This window comes from Procambarus clarkii, chromosome 52 (assembly GCF_040958095.1).
Source record: "Procambarus clarkii isolate CNS0578487 chromosome 52, FALCON_Pclarkii_2.0, whole genome shotgun sequence".
In the NCBI taxonomy this organism is placed as follows: domain Eukaryota; kingdom Metazoa; phylum Arthropoda; class Malacostraca; order Decapoda; family Cambaridae; genus Procambarus; species Procambarus clarkii.
Genome location: NC_091201.1, coordinates 12265493 through 12287162, shown reverse-complemented (window position 1 = coordinate 12287162; position 21670 = coordinate 12265493).

The following is a 21670-nucleotide window of genomic DNA, read 5'->3' as shown; positions in this document are numbered from 1 at the left end:
GTCACGGCCTTTGTGGATTTGTTCATTTGATGCATCACGTTAGTGTGAACTCTGTGTGTAATGATGTATAGGCGAAGAGGAAGAACGGCCTATTGACATAGCTCGGGTGCAGGGGGGAGTTGTGTAAAATCCTGGTTTGTGCCTCAGAGAGGCTATGGGATCCAGTAAGTTCAGTAGAACTTCGGTTTCAACTCTTTTACCCTGTCGTAGCTCAGTCGATTAAGGCAGTGTCTGGGATGCTCCCGGACGCAGGTTCGAATCCTCGTCACGGCCCTTGTGGATTTGTTAATTTGATGCATCATGTTAGTGTGATCTCTATGTGTAATCGTTTACATATATTGGAAACAGAATGGGTCTAAGAATTGAGCCCTGTGGGACTCCGCTGGTGACATCTCGCCACTCTGATGTCTCCCCCTCGCCATTACTCGCCGTTTCCTGTTGCTTAAGTACTCCCTTATCCACTGGAGCACCTTCCTGCCTGTTGCTCCAACTTTTTAACAGCCTTTTATGAGGTACCGTGTCTCAGGCTTTCTGGCAGTCCAGGAAAATGCAGTCTGCCCACCATTCTCTTTCCTGCCTAATTTTTGTTGCATGGTCATAGAATTCTATTAAACCTGTGAGGCACGATTTACCATCTCTGAACCCATGTTGGTGGGGTGTTACAAAGCTATTTCTCTCCAGATGCTCTACGAGCCTTTTCCTCACGCTCTTCTCCATCACCTTGCATGGTATTCAAGTTAAGGAAACTGACCTGTAGTTCAGTGCCTTCTGTCTGTAACCCTTCTTGTATATTGGGACTATATTGGTCCGTCCTGGACCATTCTCAAGTTGATTGTAAATGGTCCTGGACGGACCGAAACGTCGTCGTCCCTTCACTTTCTAGTGTGTGTTTGGTCAACGTTTTTCAGCCGCTCTATTGTGGCTGCTCGCAGTATAGGGGGACTACGTTAGCTGTCTTCCAACTTTCTGGTAGGTCTCCTGTTTTCAGTGACCTGTTATACACCATAGAGAGTGGCACACTTTTTTTTTACTTAGTTTTTCTGCACCTTCCTTTAGTATCCATGGTGAGATTCTGTCAGGCCCAACAGCCTTTGTCACATCCAGCTCCAATAGACACCTTTTGACCTCATCACTGGTGAGGTCAAATTCCTCCAAGCTTGCTTGGTGTGCCGCCTCCTCATTTAGTGCAGAGACTTCTCCTTGTTCTATTGTGAAGACATCCAGGAATCTCATGTTAAGTTCTTTACACACCTCTTTGTCATTCTCTGTGTATCTGTTCTCCCCTTTTTTCAGTTTCATCACTTGTTCCTTCACTGCTGTTTTCCTCCTGATGTGGATGTGGATGTGGAGCAGCTTTGGTTGGGTCTTTGCTTTACTTGCAAAGTCATTTTCATACTGTCTCTCTGCTTCCCTCCTCACTCGGAGGTGCTCATTTCTGGCCCTCTGGTATCTCTCCCTGCTCTCCGGTTTTGTTATTTCTGTAGTTTCTCCATGTTCTTTACTCAGTTGTTTCGCTACCTTACATTCCTGGTTGAACCATGGATTTTTCTGTTGTTTCTAGTTTTTCTCCTTTTGGACCAGGATAAACCTGTTTGCAGCTTCCTGGCACTTCTGGGTGACATAATCCATCATGTCCTGTACAGTCTTGTCTCTAAATTTTGTTTTCCATGGTATTCACTTTAGGAAGTTCCTCATCTCGTCATATTTTCTTCTTCGGTAATTTAGTCTTTTCCCTTCCGATCTCATCCTTTGATAGGTTATCCCTACCTCCACCAAGTACTCTAATGTCAATACACTGTGGTCACTCATTCCTATGGGGGAAGAAGATGAAGATGAAGCCAACCAAAAGGTGGCACGGGCATGAATAGCCCGTAAATGGTGGCCCTTTTGAGCCATCACCAGCATCAGTAGATGATACTGGAGATCTGTGGAGGTGCGACTGCACCCTGCGTGACAGGAGATGTCTCCCGTGCCTATGGGGGCTCCAACTTTGACATCCCCTATTTCTGACTCATTCAGGGTCGAGTCTAGCTGGTTCATCATTGCCTTTCACTCCTGTGGGTTCTCTGATGTGCTGGCTCAGAAAGTTCCTTGTTGCCACTTCCAAGAGTTTAGCTCTCCATGTATCTGCACCACTGTACTTACCTAATTGTGCTTGCGAGGGGTTGAGCTCTGGCTCTTTGGTCCCGCCTCTCAACTGTCAATCAACTAATGTTCCTGAGCCTACTGGGCTCTATCATATCTACACTTGAACCGTGTGCGTGTGTGTGTGTGTGTACTCACCTAGTTGCGGGGGTTGAGTTCTGGCTCTTTGGTCTCGCCTCTCAACTGTCAATCAACAGGTGTACTTGCCCGACAGACCACTTGAACATTATCTAACACAGTGCACAGTTACAAACCCATTAAGATTTCAACTTAGATTCAACAGAGCAAAAGAAGATGTTAAACACATATGGCAAAATCTTACTGAAGCGACCATACGAGTCATAAATACTCATACTCCGCCCAAGTAAAACAGAAACAAACGACAGTTAGTGGGCCAGCCAGAGGCTTAGGGCTCGCGCAGGAATATCCCTGCAAAAAAAAAAAAAAGTGTACAGATTCCTGAGCCTACTGAGCTCTATCATATCTACATATGAAACTGTGTATGGAGTCTGACTCTACCACATCACTTCCTAATGCATTCCATTTACTAACTACTCTGACACTGAAAAAGTTCTTTCTAACGTTCCTATGGCTCATTTGGGTACACAGCTTTCACTTGTGTCCCCTTGTGCGTGTACCGCCCGTGTTAAATAATCCATCCTTGTTTACCCCTGTCAATTCCAGTGAGAATCTTGTATGTGGTGACCTTGTCTCTCTGAGCGTCTGTCTTCCAGCGACATGAGGTACAGTTCCCTCAGCCTTTCCTTGTAACTCATGTCTCTTAGTTCTGGGACTAGCCTAGAGGCATACCTCTGAACTTTTTCCAGTTTCGTCTAGTGCTTGACAAGGAACGGGCTTCATACTGGAGCCTCATACTCCAGGATTGGCATTTTATACGTGGTATACAAGGTTCTGAAAGATTCCTTACACAAGTTTCCGAAGGCAGTTCTGATGTTAGCCAACTTTGCATACGCTGCCGATGTTATTCTTTTGATGTGGACTTCAGGAGACAGGTTTGGTGTGATATCAACCCTTAGGTCTTTATCTCTGTTCGTCTCGTGAAGGACTTTATCTCCCATTCTGTATCAATTGTCTGGTCTCCTATTTCCTCCCCCTAGTTTCATTACCTTACATTTACTTGGGTTGAACTTAAATAGCCATTTGTTGGACCATTCATTCAGTTTGTTTAGGTCATCTTGTAGCCTGATACTATCTTCCTCCATTTTAATCATCCTCATATTTTTTGTATCGTCTGCAAACATTGAGAGGAACGAGTCTGTTCACTCTGAGAGATCATTTACATATATCAAGAACAGCATAGGTCCAAGAACTGATCCCCGAGGGACTCCACTGGTGACATCTCACCACTCCGAGACCTTACCCCTCACAGTGACTCGCTGTCTTCTGTTGCATAGGTACTCCCTTATCCAGTGGAGAAACTTCCTCTTCACTCCTGCCTGTATCTCCAGTATATTCACCAATCTCTTATGTGGAACTGTGTCAAAGGCTATCTGGCAATCCAAAAAATGTGTATGTTTGTGCCTGTGTGCAACCCGTTCTCACACAAGACAGCACATATATTACTTAATGCTTAAAGTCAATATGTTGAATGTGATTTAGTACATATGTGATATATTTCCAGTTACCTATTGTACCAAGGCCCAAACTCTTCCTCACGTACCAATTTAAGTCTCACAGTACCCGTCCATCAACGTAGATAGCAGAATAGTCGTGATTGGTTCAATTATAATGAAAATTGTAGTTTTTAGGTCCCACATGGGTTGTGAAATTTACCTACTATTGTCCATGCTCTTAGAATATTACAGATCAGCTACATCCTATTGAAGGCTGGTAGTTTTGTTTTGAGAAATATTAGTTGTTCTTAGTAAATTATAATAAGCACTATAAATTATTACATAGAATAACAGTGCTTCACCATTCAATATTATATACCATAGTTTGCGCTTTAAAAATTTGTAAAGAATGTTTTGTAGGAACGCTAACAGAAAACGATGTTATGTTGGAATGTTTATGGGGTAAACTACTGCAAACTTGGGGATCACTTCCACCCACAGGAAGGGTATGGGGTCCAATACCATCTACTGGATGTGTATGGCGTCCACAACCACCGACAGGATGGGTATGGGGCTCACAACCACCCACAGGATGGTTATGGGGTCCAATACCACCCACAGGATGAGTATGGCGTCCACTATCACCCACAGGATGGGTATGGGGCTCCAACCACCCACAGAATAAGTATGGGGTCCAATAACACCCACTGGATGTGTATAGCATCCATTGCCGCCCACAGGATGAGTATAGGGCCCAGTATCGCCCACAGGATTAGTATATAGGGTCCACTGCCGCCCACAGGGTCGGCAAAGGGTCCACTACCGCCCACAGGGTTGGTAGGGGGTCAACTGCCACCCACAGGGTCGGTAGGGGGTTCACTACCGCCCACAGGGTCGGTATGGGATCCACTGCCACCCACAGGGTCAGTATGGAGTTCACTGCCACCCACAGGGTCGGTACGGGGTCCACTACCGCCCACAGGGTCGGTAGGGCATCCACAGGGTCGGTAGGGGTCCACTAGCTACCCAGCAAACATTTTCACGTTTTTAAAACGTTCTAAAAACGACATTTCATTGTTTTCAGCACGTTTTTAATTACGTTTATAAAACGTCTTTTGAGAATTTTTATAAACGACCTTAGAACGTGAATTATAAACATTATAAAAAACTTTTTTATAATCTTTTAATTACCTACATTAACACATTTAGGGTATAATAATTTTTTAAATTCACATCTGAAATAGAAAGGGGGAGAAAGAAAGAAAGAAAACATCCAGAAGACAAAGAAAGAATACATATCTGAGAAAGAAATGGACATTCTATATATATATATATTTTCGTGAATAACAAATGAATAGGTTACAAAAAGAGAATTAAAATATTATATTTATTTAATAAGGAATGAGAAATACAACAAAATATATGTAATAGCTCGAAATATATACACTATATCTATAAGTAAAAATCTAAAAATCTATAAAAATCTATATGTGCAATGTGAACACAATAGAATTCGTGATGAAGCAGGCTGTGATTCATGTCATGCTGAGATCCGTCTGACGTTACAAGCAGTTATTGTTACTTAAAGCTAAAACTAAAGGAAAGAGAAATAAAGAAAGAAAAGGAAAGAAAAAGACTGAAAGAAAGAGAAAGAAATAGAAAGAAATAGAAAGAAAGAGAAGAGAAAGAAAGAGAAAGAAAGAAAGAAAGAGAAAGAAAGAGAAAGAAAAAGAGAAAGAAAAAGAAAGAAAGAAAGAGAAAGAAAGAAAAAGAAAGAAAGAAAAAGAGAAAAAAAGAAAGAAAGAGTTAAAGGAGAAAGAGAGAGAGCTGCTGAGACAGTCTCAGATCATGCCAAGATCAGTCTGACGTACGTTACAAGCAGTTATTATTACTTAATACTTAAACAAATAAAATTTCCCAAGTATACAAAACACTAGTTTTTCTATGACAAAAAATAAAAACCTATATATCGTATATGAAAACTGTAAAGTAAAATCTTAAAGCATAGGTCTAATTAAGTATAAATAAAAATCTACAACTGAATGTAAACACAAACAAGTATAATATTCCAACCCGTTCTCGCAAATTTAATAAGTCAATATTGACTTATTAAATATGTGCATAGGTGACATACTTAACATAATAGATACCCTTAAAAAGATTCATAGAAAACACCGACCTTACCTAACCTTGTTAGTATCTTAAGATAAGCATCTTATTGCTTCGTAATTACAATTATTACCTAACCTATAATAGGTATAGGTTAAGTAATAATTGTAATTACGAAGCAATAAGATGCTTATCTTAAGATACTAGCAAGGTTAGGTAAGGTCGGTGTTTTCTACGAATCTTTTTAAGGGTATCTATTATGTTTAGTATATCACCTATGCATGTAGTTAATAAGTCAATATTGACTTTACAAATTTGCGAGAACGGGTTGAATATTCATGTTAGCACCATGCAATATAACGATGAGAGAAATAGAGAGATAGAGATAGAAAGAGAGAGAGAGAGAGAGAGAGAGAGAGAGAGAGAGAGAGAGAGAGAGAAAGAGAGACAGAGAGAGAGACAGAGAGAGAGAAAGAGAGAAAGAGAAAGAGAGAAAGAGAAAGAGAAAGAGAGAGAGAGAGAGAGAGAGAGAGAGAGAGAGAGAGAGAGAGAGAGAGAGAGAGAGAGAGAGAGAGAGAGAGAGAGAGAGAGAGACAGAGAGACAGAGAGACAGAGAGAGACAGAGAGAGACAGAGAGAGAGAGAGACAGAGAGACAGAGAGAGAGAGAGAGAGAGAGAGAGAGAGAGAGAGAGAGAGAGAGAGAGAGAGAGAGAGAGAGAGAGAGAGAGAGAGAGAGAGAGAGAGAGAGAGAGAGAGAGAGAGAGGGAGAGAGAGACACACAGACACAGAGAGACAGAGACAGAGATACAGAGATAGAGACAGACAGATAGATACAGAGACCGACACACACAGAACAAGAAGAGAGGAGAAAGAACAAAATTAAGCCAGGGGAGAGAAGACAGAACAAAATTAAGGCAGGGGAGAGAAGACAGAACAGAAACAACAGAGAGGGTAGAGAAAAATGAGAGAAGATTGAAGAGAAGGGGAAGAGAAAGACAAGAGAAGAAAAATATACAAGAGAAATATACAAGATAAAATGAAGTAATAAGTAATGAAGTAATAAATGAATACCACAAATGTAAAAAGTAAAGGAAGAGAGAAGCTAGAAGAGACAGGAAAGGAGAGATATAAGAAGAGACAAGAAAAATAGGAGAGAAACGTAACAAAAGAAATTAAAAAAAAAGGACATTTGTTAGAGGAAATCTTGAGATGATTTCGGGGCTTTAGTGTCCCCACGGCCCGGTCTTCGACCAGGCCTCCACCCCCAGGAAGCAGCCCATGACAGCTGATTAACTTCCAGGTACCTATTTTAATGCTAGGTAACAGGGGCATAGGGTGAAAGAAACTGCCCATTGTTTCTCGCCGGCGCCCAGGATCGAACCCGGGACCTACAGGATCACAAGTCCAGCGTGCTGTCCGCTCGGCCGATCGGCTCCCTTGTTTCTTTTCGGTAGTTTCGTCATTATTGCAAGTTTTCCCTGAAAAGATATTAAGATAAATTAATATTTAATTACTTGTTTATATAAATTACACACACAAACTTTATTTTATATATATATATATATATATATATATATATATATATATATATATATATATATATATATATATATATATATGTTGTACCTAGTAGCCAGAACGTTGTACTCGGCCTACTATGCAAGGTCAGATTTGCCTAATAAGCCAAGTTTTCTTGAATTAATATATTTTCTCAAATTTTTTTCTTATGAAATGATAAAGCTACCCATTTTATTATGTATGAGGTCAATTTTTTTTTATTGGAGTTAAAATTAACGTAGTTATATGACCGAACCTAACCAACCCTACCTAACCTAACCTATCTTTATAGGTTAGGTTTGGTTAGATAGCCAAAAAAGTTAGGTTAGGTTAGGTTAGGTAGGTTAGGTAGTCGAAAAACAATTAATTCATGAAAACTTGGCTTATTAGGCAAATCGGGCCTTGCATAGTAGGCTGAGAAGTGCGTTCTGGCTATTAGGTACGACATATATATATATATATATATATATATATATATATATATATATATATATATATATATATACATATATATATATATATATATATATATATATATATATATATATGTATATATATATATATATATATATATATATGTATATATATATATATATATATATATATATATATATATATATATATATATATATATATATATATATATATATATATATATCGTACCTAGTAGCCAGAACGCACTTCTCAGCCTACTATGCAAGGCCCAATTTGCCTATTAAGCCAGGTTTTCATGAATTAATTGTTTTTCGACTACCTAACCTAACCTAACCTAACCTATAAAGATAGGTTAGGTTAGGTTAGGTAGGGTTGGTTAGGTTCGGTCATATATCTACGTTAATTTTAACTCCAATAAAAAAAAAATGACCTCATACATAATGAAATGGGTAGCTTTATCATTTCATAAGAAAAAAATTAGAGAAAATATATTATTTCAGGAAAACTTGGCTTATTAGGAAAATTGGGTCTTGCATAGTAGGCATATATATATATATATATATATATATATATATATATATATATATATATATATATATATATATATATATATATATATATATATATATATATATATATATATATATACATACACAAACCAACAAAACCACTTGAGAAAGGGGTGTGAAGAATAAGGAGAGGGGGACATGTTCCTGAAAATTGCATACACAAACATAGATTGAGTGAGATCAAAGATACTGTAGTTAAGTCATGTAATACAACTGCCGACACCAGACATTGTTGCACTCATGGAGACAAAACTTGAAGATGATATTTTAAATGAGGTCATATTCTCAAGGGGCTACTCAGTTTGGAGACGAGACAGAAAAATAAGGAAAGGCGATAGTAATAAATAAGAAATAAATTTTTATTCAGGTAAGGTACATACATACAAGGTAAGATACAAAAGTTGATGGATTTATAAATAGAGCTAGTACATACAATGCCTAAAGCCACTATTACGCAAAGCGTTTCGGGCAGGAAAAACACAGACTAAAACTTAATACTAATTGATATTAAAGTATAAATTGTGTTGAGAAAAAAAAGAATTGAAAAAGGGGGGGGGGGGGGAAACATTGCAGAAAAAAAACAAAATACAATTTGGTCAACAAAACAGCATTGTTTAAAATAGAAGACATGGGTTGACATTTTGGGGGTGAGGTAGGTTACATCGAGTTAATTAGTTAGTACTTAGTTTTTATCTTAAACTGGTTGGGAGAGGTACAGTGTTGCTGTGCTGGTGAAAGAACACCTAAAGGTAAATTAAATAATGATTGCGAATCCACAAGAAGTTGACATAATAGCACTAGAGATCTGCAATCAGGATGATAAAGTTTCTTTAAAGAATTTGACAAACACTTGCTGATAGGACATGAAGTAAATGAGATGTATGTCAAGTTTTGTGAAATATATGATAAAAGCACAACAAAATTTATACCAAAGGAGAGATGCAGAACTAGGAAAAGGGGTTTGTTCAACAGAAATTGCGAGAGGGCCAGAGACCCAAACACACACAAATGGAATCAATATATAGCAAGAGGCCAAACCCCCAAACATACAAGTGATGCAAAGATGTGAGAAACAGCAGCAGCAGTAAGGAGAGGGACTGAAAGACCAAAAATAAAGTGTGAAAATAAACTCGAGTAAATTTTTTTAACTACTCTCGACAGTGAAGAAAAACAAATATTCAGACGATTTGTGTTAGAATCATTAATCTTACACTTTCGGTCATATTCAACAACACAAATACACACACACACATTCCTGTTGCTGTAGCAGGTGAAGAATTACACACATAGATCGCAATAACGTGATGCATCAAATGAACAAATCCACAAGGGCCGTGACGAGGATTCGAACCTGTGTCCGGGAGCATCCCAGACACTGCCTTAATCGACTGAGCTACAACAGGGTAAAAGGGTTGAAACCGAACTTCTACTGAACTTACTAGATCCTTATATCCTGTTGTAGTTCAGTCGATTAAGGCAGTGTCTAGGATGCTCCCTGACACAGGTTCGAATCCTCGTCACGGCCCTTGTGGATTTGTTCATTTGATGCATCACGTTATTCTGTAAAGAGTATTTTGTAATGAGCAGCTCTGAAAATCAGTTGATTACAGATAATGCTACATAATACACTTCATGTGTGTATATGTTACAACAAGTGAGGTATATAATAGTATTTATGTGTAAGATGTAATTGTGTCTGACACTGATAAAATTATTAACCATTGTAAACAATTTGTTCACTTTCAAAACTTGGGTAATTACGTATGACAGTGTCAGACCACTGAGGAAGAATTGAAACAGGAATTTCCTTAAGTACTTTCATATTTCAATAATACATCTTCAGAAGGAATCATTCCTCCTGAAGATGTATTATTTAAATATGAAAGTACTTACGGAAATTCCTGTTTCAATTCTTCTTTCGCGGTCTGACACTGTCACATTTTTCACCACATGTTAATTTCCGTGATTTTCACACAAATTTATATACACACAAATACACATACACACATAATATATATATATATATATATATATATATATATATATATATATATATATATATATATATATATATATATATATATATATATATGCATATAAATAAAAAACAAGTATATGTAAATAATTTTACCTTGCACCTAGATCCACCAAGCCTGTATGGTGCGCGTTTCAGTACTTCGGAAATCTAGAACGCTCTAGAATCTCTTATCTGCAATGAAACAATACATATTATTGCACTTACCAAAACATGGATGAATGCAGAAAATACAGAACTATTAGCCGAATATCAAATAAATGGATTTAATCTATTTCACACAGATAGATATATTAGACCGTGTATGTTAGGTAATATTTGAAATGTAGTCTCGAGAAGACTACATTTCAACAGAAACGTGCCACAAACCAGTCACAAGACTGAAACTCGTCGAGGCCAAACGTCTAAATGAGAGCATGAACGAGAAAGAAATAAATTTTTAACACCAGGTATCATACACACACTGAATGCACCTGCAGACACACAACAAGCACTATCAACATAGCAATGATTACTCAATAAAAAAATAATTAAATTATTGACCAACATGAGAGAGGGTTAGCCAACATGAGAGGGTTGTGTTGATTGCCTGAAAATATTTAAATTGTTTAATGTATTGAATGGCATTTTTCAAATTACAACATTTTTTTAAATTACTGAACTAGGTTCTAGGCTTTGCTAGGCTTAATTCAATTATTACAGATGAGCCTAACCTAGCCTAGAACCCAGCGGGTTTTCTTCCTATTGGAGAGTGTTGTACATGCTGATATGGCGGTGTGGCCACTCACAAGATAAGTGGCGCTGCCCAATAAACTCGCCCCTCGGGGCAAAATTAAAAAAAAATTAGAACCTAGTTCAATAATTTAAAAAATGTAACTTGAAAAATGCCATTCAATACATTAAACAATTTAAATAATTTCTGGCAATCAACACAACCTTCTCATGTTGGCTAACCCTTAGCAGTCTTCAGGCCCCCGTGCCCAGGCCCTGGGGCCTGAGTCCTCACTTCCATACACTAGCACTGCCCGGCCTCGCCTCCACATACACTAGCACTGCCCAGCCTCGCCTCTCCATACACTAGCACTGCCCGGCCTCGCCTCCACATACACTAGCACTGCCCGGCCTCGTCTCTCCATACACTAGCACTGCCCGGACTCGCCTCCACATACACTAGCACTGCCCGGCCTCGCCTCCACATACACTAGCACTGCCCAGCCTCGCCTCTCCATACACTAGCACTGCCCGGCCTCGCCTCCACATACACTAGCACTGCCCGGACTCGCCTCCACATACACTAGCACTGCCCAGCCTCGCCTCTCCATACACTAGCACTGCCTGGCCTCGCCTCCACATACACTAGCACTGCCCGGCCTCGCCTCCACATACACTAACACTGCCCGGCCTCGCCGCCACATACACTAGCACTGCCCGGCCTCGCCGCCACATACACTAGCACTGCCCGAACTCGCCTCCACATACACTAGCACTGCCCAGCCTCGCCTCCACATACACTAGCACTGCCCGGCCTCGCCTCTCCATACACAAGCACTGCCCGGCCTCGCCTCTCCATGCACTAGCACTGCCCGGCCTCGCCTCCACATACACTAGCACTGACCGGCCTCACCTCCACATACACTAGCACTGCCCGGCCTCGCCTCTCCATACACTAGCACTGCCCGGCTTCGCCTCCACATACACCAGCACTGCCCGGCCTCGCCTCTCCATACACTAGCACTGCCCGGCCTCGCCTCTACATACACTAGCACTGCCCGGCCTCGCCTCCACATACACCAGCACTGCCCGGCCTCGCCTCTCCATACACTAGCATAGCACTGCCCGGCCTCGCCTCTCCATACACTAGCACTGCCCGGCATCGCCTCCACATACACTAACACTGCCCGGCCTCATCTCTCCATACACTAGCACTGCCCGGCCTCGCCTCCACATACACTAGCACTGCCCGGCCTCGCCTCCACATACACTAGCACTGCCCAGCCTCGCCTCTCCATACACTAGCACTGCCCGGCCTCGCCTCCACATACACTAGCACTGCCCGGACTCGCCTCCACATACACTAGCACTGCCCAGCCTCGCCTCCACATACACTAGCACTGCCCGGCCTCGCCTCCACATACACTAGCACTGCCCGGCCTCGCCTCCACATACACTAGCACTGCCCGGCCTCGCCTCCACATACACTAGCACTGCCCAGCCTCGCCTCCACATACACTAGCACTGCCCAGCCTCGCCTCCACATACACTAGCACTGCCTGGCCTCGCCTCCACACACACTAGCACTGCCCGGCCTCGCCTCTCCATACACTAGCACTGCCCAGCCTCGCCTCCACATACACTAGCACTGCCCGGCCTCGCCTCTCCATACACTAGCACTGCCCGGCCTCGTCTCTCCATACACTAGCACTGCCCGGCCTCGCCTCCACATACACTAGCACTGCCCGGCCTCGCCTCGACATACACTAGCACTGCCCGGCCTCCCCTCCACATACACTAGTACTGCCCGGCCTCGCCTCCACATACACTAGTACTGCCCGGCCTCGCCTCCACATACACTAGTACTGCCCGGCCTCGCCTCCACATACACTAGTACTGCCCGGCCTCGCCTCCACATACACTAGCACTGCCCGGCCTCGCCTCCACATACACAGCACTATAGCCAGCACTAGAATCTAATAATATAATAAAATGTTATTGTTTACTTACGATAATATTTGCATGAAGCGTTTGTCCTCTGTCCGCTGACTGCACTGACGACAAAATGGCCGCTCTGTTGATACTGGCGCGGATGACGCTGTGACGTCACAGGTGAGGGCAGCAATGCACATTTCGTCCCTCGACCCTTAATCATTCCCTCGTATATATAATTGGCGAGACAATTTACATATCATTTACTTATCTTAGTTAGCAAATAGGGGATATTTGGCTAAGATTTCTGGTAGCAGATCATTTTGAATGAAATATTTAAACATCTCTGGAACATTTATTTTAAAATTGTCTATGAGCTCAATTCAATTCAATTGAAGTCTTTTGGCACTCCATCACATAGTGACAGAGGGTGTGCTTGTTGACCCAGTTTACATTTGGTTAGGTCTTCATCAGCAGATAATTAGAAATCCCAGAGAGTGTTGTAACACAGTTTAAGCCGAACAGTAGTAACATCTAGAAGTCTGCTGATTTTATTGGATGATCCATAGATGTGTGGCTCCTCTTGCATGATAGTATGATGATAGATGGAATTACTGGTGTCAATTTCACTTTGCCTCAGATCTACAAGATCTTGTTGAAGTTCTCGGTGTACTGCTGCTCTCAGATTGCTCATTGAAAATCCAAGGTTACACTCAACGGCTCCTATAAAGGCAGATTCTTTGGCTAACTTATCAGCTCTATCATGCATTCGGAGGCCAACATGAGATGGAGACCATATGAAATGGACTCTGTTACCATCCTTAATAATTTTGTTGTATTTGTGTCTAGCTTCGGACACGAGCATGTTACAGTTATGTCTTAAAGAGTTGAGAGCATTTAAGGATGATAAGGAGTCACTTACAATTATTGTATCAAGTTTGGAGACTTGTACACATTTCAGTGCAAGGAGCAAGCAAATAGTTCTGTCTGAAGGGTAGAGGCCCAGTTGTTTATACGGACTCCCCACTCAAAATATAAGCCATCGCCCATTGTCAGAACAACTGCACTTCCAGTTGCACCCGTGGTGCGGTGTAGGGAACCATCAGTGTATATGATTTGAGAGAGAGAATGCTCTGTGGACAGAGCATCAATATGGCTTAAGGCGTTGAGCTTTGCCTCAAGACGAAGTTTGGGCTGATCTCTAATTTGCTTCTTGTGTGGAAAGGGAGGGATTAAAACTGGAAAGGGTGTAACCTCCCACGGTGCAGGAAAGTGCCGTTGTTGTTTCTCTTGGTACAAATCATGAACCTGATACATTCTGAGTTGAGCTCCAGTTTTTGTTATCCATTTGGAACAATGTTGATCTTCAATAAAGAAATTCTGGAGGGCTTCTGTGCAAGGACTAGGATGAGTTAGCCTAAGCATTTTTATACCAATTTGACAGTTAATTTTAGTAACACGATCAACAACGCTCGGAATATTAAGTTCCTTTCTCATATTAAGTATCTTTGTTGTACGAGGGCACCCAAGGATTATCCACAAGGCTTCGTTCTGCAATTTTTCAAGCCCTCCAAGCTTTCTTTCAGGCATCAAAACAAGCAGAGGTGCAGCATAATCCACTAAAGATCTGATGTATGCAAGGTACATCATTTTGACAATTGTGACATTAGCACCATAGCCTGAGTGATAACCTGCAACAGCCTTGAGAGCTCGGACCCTCTCTTTATACTGACAACAGAGTCTGAATACAACAGGACCATACAGTGGCACCTCAAGGCCAAGGTATTTGAATCTGTTTACATAGTCAAGCTGGGAGCCATCAGACAGTTGCATCTTGCGAACAGCTCCTCCCTGCCTGGGTGGGAGCCGATTTAGTATCTTTGTTTTCTCTGCTGAGATAATTAAACCTAGGTCCTGACATGAGTCTAATACAGAGTTAAGAGTGTTCTGCATGTTAGCATACCCAGTGGTGTGTATCATTATATCATCAGCATACCCAGTGGTGTGTATCTATATCATCATCATACCCAGTTGTGTGTATCATTATATCATCAGCATACCCAGTTGTGTGTATCATTATATCATCGGCATACCCAATTGTGTGTATCATTATATCATCAGCATACCCAGTGGTGTGTATCATTATATCATCGGCATACCCAGTGGTGTGTATCATATCATCAGCATACGCAGTGGTGTGTATCATTATATCATCAGCATACCAAGTGGTGTGCATCATTATATCATCAGCATACCAAGTGGTGTGCATCATTATATCATCAGCATACCCAGTGGTGTGTATCATTATATCATCAGCATAGCTATAATGATGTGGACGTTGGGTTTGCTCGGTACAGAGTTTAACAGCGTGTTTATTAAGATATTAAATATGGTAGGACTGAGGACACCTTCCTGTGAGGTACCTAGTTCGAAGTCTCTTGTTATCATTAATAATTTTCTTGTATTTGTGTCTAGCTTCAGACACGTGCATGTTACGGTATGTCTTAAAGAGTTGAGAGCAATTAAGGATGATAAAGAGTCACAATTAATATATCAGTTTAGAGACTTGTACACATTTCAGTGCAAGAAGCAAGGAAAATAGTTCGGATTGAAGGGGGTAGAGGCCCAGTTGTTTATACGGACTTCCCACTCATAATATAAGCTTTTGATACAGTGCCACATAAAAGACTGATTAAAAAGATAGAGGCTCACTATATTGTGGATTCTATATTAAGCCGAATTAGGGCATCTTATCTTGAGATGATTTCGGGACTTTAGTGTCCCCGCGGCTCGGTCTTCGACCAGGCCTCCACCCCCGTTTATGGGTGGACACCCGTTTAGTATCTTTGTTTCCTCTGCTGAGATATGATTAAACCTAAGTCCTGGCATGAGACTAATACAGAGTTAAGAGTGTTCTGTATGTTAGCATAACAAGTAGTGTGTATCATTATATCATCAGCATACCCAGTAGTGTGTATCATTATATCATCATGTATGATGATACATGATACAAGGTCTAAATTGATCGATCGAACGACCTAAATTGGGTACTGAAATATGGTCAAAAGATTGGCGGATGCCGTTTAATACTGACAAATGTAAGGTTTAAAGAATAGGTAATGACGATAGATCGAGTTACAAGATATAAGCTAGATGCATGCATGGTGCTGAGATTATGAAGTCGAATTATGAAAGGGATCTGGGAGTTATGATTAGTAAGAATTTAAAACAAACAAAAATCAATGAATAAATGTTCGTAATAAGGCAAACAGAACACTGGGATTTATGTATTGAAACATTAGTAATAATTAAGATATCAGTTCATTGTTCTTCAGATATATCTTGCTCTGGGTAGGCTCCATTTAGATATATATGCACTTCACTTTTGGTCACAGTATATCCACATCATGGATATAAATTTACTAGAATGCGTCCAGCGGAGGATAACAAAGTTAATACCCCAAAATAGAAACCTGTCATATAAAGAAAGATTGTCAAAGCTTAAATTACATTCTCTAGAAAGACAAAGAATTATAGCTAGGTGACATGTGGTTTATGTTTTTGTTGATTTGTTTCTATATTTTCATAAATAAAGCATGCTTACTGTCTTATTCCAAGTTTTACGACAATTTTACAAGGTTTAAAATATAAAGCTCAATATATTTCAGCTTTTTTATACCGGAATTATACGTTAATATAACATTATATTAACGTAACGATGTCGTGGAAATAACGTCATATTGACGACATATAAATGTTATATTTATGTTATAAGAACGTAAATTGGATAGGTTTACATAAAGTAAACCAAAAAAAACGAAATGTTGACTGAAAATTGTTTATTTTTATATATAAAGCATGAAAACATTATAATTCCATAGCATTCACTATTATTTTTAAATTTTTACATAAATCTTAAAAAACTGTGTCTCAAGAATACATGTTTTTAGTTATATCTAGTGGTTTTAAGAACGTCAGAAATACGTATTTATGTCAAATGTTAGAGTATTACCTTTGTGGCACCATTTAAAAACGTTCACAAACGTTCTGTGTTTGCTGGGTACCGCCCACAGGGTTGGTAGGGGGGGTCCACTGCCGCCCACAGGGACGGTAGGGGGTCCACTGCCGCCCACAGGGTCGGCAGGGGGTCCACTACCGCCCACAGGGTCGCTATGAAGTCAACTACCGCCCATAGTGTTTGTATAGTGTCCACTACCGCCCATAGTGTTATTATGGGGTCCACTACCCCTCATAGTGTCGGTATGGGGGTCCATTTTTACTACCCACAGGGTGTGTCTGGGGTCTATTTTTTTCTGTATAGCAGAGGTGGCAATACTGCTTTTCCAATCTCATTTGTTGTCCAATGTAAAATATTTGTTGCTCGACTTGCAACAATTTATATTGTGACGGTAAAGCGTTGGTGTTCGGCTGTTTCAAAAGCTAGGGGCAGGGCCTCGTCACATAATAGAAAAAAAAAGAGAAAAGCTGGAGCTTTCGTCTGTGGTAAGGTAATGGGAAGACACACAAAACACAAGTAAATTAACAATGAAATTTTAATTACTTTAGAAAAACAAGACATGAATAAAGTTAAGCACATAAAATATGAAAGACAAGTCAACAAACAAAAAATTATGAATAATCACTGGCAAATGAAAAGTTACGTTAAGACAAGTGAGTTACAGTGATAGCAAAATAAATATTAGTGGTGCTGGAATATCGGCTTCGAGCTGCCACCTCTCTTAGTACACGAAAGCCAAGGCTTAGTCTACCAGAGAGAGATGTCAACTGCTTGGAGCACTGAGATATTCTGACGATACTGGAGCACTGCAGCCCAGACATCGACTTGTGGTGGAGGGCAGGTGCGACGGGACACCAGCCAATCAGCGACAGGCAGGCAAAGGACGAGCAGTTTGCTGGTTACGGCGGAGGTAGCTAGCAGGTGTCACTGTGTGCTGGGTACGATTTGCTCTCTGGGCAAAACGTTTGGCGATACTTGCTGGACGTATCTTCTATATTATCTTGTGTACTTATGAAGGGAAGAGCAGGCTCAATCTCTCTTGAAAGAGATTATCGTCACAACTCTCCCCCGAAGCCTGCGGTTCTGGAAGAAGTACGTCGTCATGTGGTGGAGTAATAGGTGGAGTTGCTTCTACTTCATAAACTCTGGAGAGGGCGTCGGCTATGATGTTGTCAGAACCCTTGATATAGCGGATCTCCAGGTTGAAATCTTGTAGATATAAAGCCCATCGTAGTAGACGCTGGTTAGTGAATTGGGCTTGATGTAAGAAGCGGAGAGGGTTGTGGTCTGAGAAGATGGTGGTAGACCTGGCACCTTGTAGGTATGGAGCAAAGTGCTGGAGATTCAGGACGATGGATAGTAGCTCCTTTTCAATAGTGCTGTAGTTCCTCTGGTGGGGTTTCAATTTGTAGCTGTATTAGCTGACAGGTAGAACCTCCTCGCCTCGTTACTGCATCAGGACACCACCAACGCCGGTACCACTGGCGTCGACATGAAGGACGAAAGGCTTGGTGATATCTGGCGAGGCGAGAATTGGATTAGCAGAGGAGGAATTTGAGTTGTTCGAAAGCAACGGTTTGCTGCATGGTCCAATTATACCGTTGCTTGGGACTGGTTAATATGATTAAAGGCGTGGCGACTGTACTGAAATTTCTCACAAACCTACGGTAGTAGGAGGCAAGACCAAGGAAGCGCAGGATCTGCTTCCTGGTGGTAGGCTATGGATAATGCTGGATGGCTTGAGTGTGTGTGTCTAACGGAGCTAGGCTGCCACTCCCAATTACATGACCCAGATAACGCACTTTACCTTTCGCAAAGGTGGACTTGCCCAGGTTAATGGTGAGGCCGGCTGTCAGGAGCTTGGCGAACAGTCGTTGCAGCTGGAGCAGATGTTCGCTCCAGGTGTTGGATGCTACGACGATATCATCCAAATAGGCGTACGTGTTATCCAAGCCCTGGATGACGCGGTTGACAGCTCTCTGAAAGGTGGCCAGGGCATTACATAGTCCGAAAGGAAGGCGTTCATATCTGAAAAGTCCAAAGGGAGTGATAAAGGCAGATATTTCTTTGGCTCGCTCCGTTAAACACACTTGGTAATACCCCTTAAGCAAGTCCACTTGGGACAAGTACTGGACATTACCAATGGCGTCAAGAATGTCATCTATCCTTGGCAAGGGGTATGCATCCTTGACAGTCACATTATTTAACTTACGGTAGTCAGTGCAAAGTCTCACCTTATCTTGGGGTTTTGGCACCAAGATACAGGGTGAGGCCCAGGGGGACTCACAAGGTGTAGCCAGTCCGTGATCCAAGAGGTACTGCACCTCAGCACGCATGACTTCCTTCTTGCTAGGGCTGATTCGGTAGAAGGGTTGACGAATCGACCGGGTGTCAGGGAGCAGTTGGATGTCGTGCTGGGTAACATTACACTCTTGGGGGTCATCTCGGAACAACTGATGTTCTTTGAAGATCTTGACGAGAGGTGCACTATGGTTGTCCTGAAAATAGTTGGGAAGATCAGTAAGGATTTCTGAATTTGAAAGCGCTGACTCAGTGTCAGTGCTTTCGGGAGGAGAAGCAGGGAAGGTCTCACTGTGGATGTATGGCTCTTTAAAGGAAGAGTATAATGTCAAGACTGTGGGAGGAGTACCGTTATATAGCTTCAGGAGGTTGACGTGGCACAGCTGGGTCTTCCGCCGCCTATCTGGAGTCTCTAGAACGTGGTTATGGTTGTTTCTGCACTCCTTGATGCAGTAGGGTCCTGAAAACCTGTTTTGTAAAGGAGAACCTGGGATAGGAAAATAAGCAAGTACGAAGTCTCCCGGCTTAAATTTTCTTACTTTGCTGGTCTGGTCGTAATGAGTCTTCATCCTCTCCTATGCTTTCAATAGATTATCTTGGGCAAAACTGTGGACTCTCTCTAGAATGTGTTGTAGGTTTTGAAGAAACTGAGGCACATTCTGATGCTCACTGAAGGTGGCATCACGTAGAGAGTCTTTGAAAGCCTTGAGGGGAGTACGGCACTTACGTCCGTAGAGCATCTCATAAGGAGATACTCCTAGGGACTCATTGGGAAGACTTCTATAGATACATAATATTAGGTCTATTTGCTTATCCCAATCCTGAACTGGGCTCGCATAAAATTGTATCACTTGGCAATAGTTCTTGGTCTATACAATGCCATAAAATTTCATTCACCAATGTCCACTTTTTATCAGTGTCGTTTAACTCGAGACCAAATTCCTTGCCTAACAATACTAAATTTGCTTTGGTGAGCTTCTTAATCTCTTACCACTGAAGGATCCTTTGCCAGTTCCTGCATTTTAGCCTCCATCACTAATTAATTTAGCTCCTAGTTAAAGAAAAAATGAAAAAAATGAAAATTGGAAAAAAAAAAATTCCACGGCCCCTAACACAAGGCCACACTTACCTCAATCGTGAAGAGATCCAGCTGGGTGCCCAGTCAGTAAAAATAAATCCTTTGCTAGATGAGCTGGACCCTAGGCTAACACACAACCATTCTGCGGAAAACAGGATTTTTTAGTTTTGGCACTCAAGAATCTAATTTTTTACAATTATAATGTTCCTCCCAGACAGGCCCCCACTTGTTAAAAATAGGAGTCTGTACTATTGGGGATCTAGTATAACATGGATGTAGGGGCAGTAGTTAGCATTAAGGGTTATCAAATATGGGAGATCTAAAAGGCCCGGCCCCCAATAAAATATCAAAATAAACTTATAGCGGCTTATTACTGCAATTGTCAGCCTAGAGGTTGATCATAGATCTCCTGCACAGAAAGAATGAATACTCCTATAACTAACTTACTTATTTATTAACCCCTTAACAACCCCCATATACATTCACACCAATAATAATAATAATTACTTTACCCCACAATCTTACGTTAAAAGCCTTGGTCCACATAGGCAGGATACAAGGTTTACACTGAGAACAAGCTAGGGTAAAGTACTACTAGTGAAGCACTCGAAGCTTGGGCAGCTTAGTGGGTAGTGAGCCCACGTGGTATCTTAACACAACACAACACTAATGGGTACCCAAAACATTGGCAAATACTGCCCCAAAGTCTCCACCAATCTTACAATCCCAGAGTAGGCACACTTAAAAAACACAGGACTTAACTTATTGGTACAGGAACTTAAGATAAGGGAAATAAGTAAGAGGAAAGATAGAGAAGTGCAGAGCAGCTCAGAAAGGTCTTGACCCCTACGAACGCCAGTCACAGAAGAGAGAACTTCTCCACTCTCCTCCCTCAGTTCACTCGCTGCCAGCAGACTACTCAACTAATCGTACAGCATTCCTATCCCAAGTTTACTCAGGTTTACTTTACAAATGATTAGAAAGTATTAGTAAACATAGTTGGTGCCTATTTTATTATTTAATAATCAACCCCAAGCTCAGTCTTTGAATGCTCTTTGAGAAACAAGAACAGTCTTATGTCTGGTCGGGAAGATACAAATAAATGCATCTCGCCATGCATCCCTCTACTAACAGGTAGTTTATTTAGCTCAATTTTGACCTATGGTTTCCACTGAGGAACCCAGGGTCGTAACATCCAGTCATAT